The sequence below is a fragment of the Octodon degus genome, unplaced genomic scaffold (assembly GCF_000260255.1).
Source record: "Octodon degus isolate 3935 unplaced genomic scaffold, OctDeg1.0 scaffold00119, whole genome shotgun sequence".
Classification (NCBI taxonomy): Eukaryota; Metazoa; Chordata; class Mammalia; order Rodentia; family Octodontidae; genus Octodon; species Octodon degus.
In genome coordinates this window covers 6,008,289-6,010,418 of record NW_004524695.1, presented here as the reverse complement: position 1 = coordinate 6,010,418, position 2,130 = coordinate 6,008,289, and positions in this window count along the sequence as shown.

Genomic DNA, 2,130 nt, shown 5'->3' with positions numbered 1-2,130 from the left:
GGCTTTACTTCTTATATTTCATTTTTATACTTTTCTGCTGGATGGTTAAGACCAAGGTAAAGCAGGACCTATGCAACAAGAGTTGTAGCTTTTGAGTCTGATAAGGTCTGTCAAAAATACATTCTAATCTGAATATTATGTTTCTTCTCACGGATAATGGATGATCACGTAAATAGAAGATCTCGGCTGCAGGATGCATATAACCTTTTGCAGTATGTAACTTGTTAGTATTGCTTAGACCATTCCACGTAAAGCTTTTTTGTTGAGAAAATGTCTCATGTAGGGGAAAAGATCCAGAATACAAGAGTAGTTACTTTATAAATTCTTTTTTTTTTCTTTCCGGAATTGGGGATTGAACTCAGGCCCTTGTGCTTGCCCGGGTATAATTCTTAAAGTAAGAAGAAAAGTGAAATATTTCTTTTGCAGAGTATTTTGCAGAGGAAGTAAAATTCAACTCTGCACAAATGTTCCTATGAAAAGTTAATTTAGGATTGAAAAACCTGTGTGTTGCTGAGTTAATGGTTAACCTGATTCTAGTTTGTGCCGAAAAGATGATTTCTAATGGAAGGAAATTGACTGTGTTATGCCTTTAGAAAAGAGTTTTCATGCAAAAACTACATGATTTTCAAAGTCTGTAGTCTGTATAGGTCACCCAAATTTTCTGTTTTGGAAACCACTGCCTATAATTGTATGTTAGTGGTATTTAATATGGGCCCTTGGGAGACATCAGAAGTAGATGGGGTTGTGAAGATTGGAGCCCCAGTTGGCCAGAGTGGCTTTAGGGGAAGTGGAGGAGAGATGCCACCCAGCTCACCTGCCCCATCTCCCCACACTCTGTCTCCTCCACTGTGTGGTGACACAGCACAGGCCTTTGGCAGAGGCCAATGCCAGGCACTGGCTTCCCAGACTCTTGAATCACGAGCCAGATACCCCCCTTATTATTTATTAATGACCCAATCTGTGGTATTCAGTCCTAGCAACAGAAAACAGATTAAGATACTTGTTTTGAAATGTCATAGAGCTTTGTTCAGTGAAAACTTTCTAGCTATTGAGAAGTGGTCACATGCCAAGCAATCTTCCACAGTGACTGCCTCTCTCTGTAACCTGAATTTCGTGCCTGTCTCCAGCGTAAATGTTTTGGGGAAATTTAAATTTTGTCCTATGCTCTGGGTGGCACTGGGACCTTTGGAGTCACAGGGAGCAAATGTCACCCCCGCAGCTTTCTCACTGCTCCCATGGTATGATGTGGGTGACATCCTTCCATTCTAGGCCCACTGGGTCCTAGCAGTGGGTGGGGCTCTTTGCATCTGATGTTGTCCAGTGGCCATTGTCCCTGTGTCACTGTGTCTTCAAATGTGGCTTTGTGTTAAGATCAAAGTGACTGCATACTCTGCTCGCCTGAGGTTCTCTGTCTGCAGCCTGCATCCCCGTCCTTGTCTGTTCCTGGCATCAGTGCACAGGCTGGGTTCAGGTTGTTGTTCCTCAAAGCACAGTGCAGAGGACCTTTTGTGTCCCTGGGTCTCTGTTAATGGTTTTGACGGACCATGGGTAGAAAATATTCAGAAGCTAGGCTGCATCTTTGCTCAACATATAAAGTACAAACTTCTCACTGTTATTTCCTAGACAATATGGTAGAATAGCTATTTACATAGGATTTTCTTTCTTTTTACTGTGTTTGATTGTTGCAAGGTCTCACTATGCAGCTTGTAATCTTGGCAATCCTCCTGTTTTCAGCCTCCCCAACCCTGGGATTACAGGTGTGAGTCACTATGCCTGGATTCTGACTGGCTCAGCCTGCCCTGGGGGTGGGGCTGGCACAGCATGTGGTGCTGGAATCAAACTGCAGTCCCTGTGCTTGCCTGAGCTTGCCTAAACAGACACTTTAGTCTGCTGAGCTGTCTCGCTGGCCCTACAGAGCATTTTCATTGTGTGAGGCATTATAAGTCATCTACAGTGTGTAAGGCCAGTGCAAATACTGCACTAGTTTTTTGTTTCATTTTGTTTTTATGAGATGGGGTCTTGCTTTGTAGTTCTGGCTCTTACCTTCAGCTCTTTGTGTAGTCCAGGCTGGTCTCAGTCCCACAGTGATCCTCCTGCTTCAGCCTCCCGAGTGCTGGGATTACAGGTATG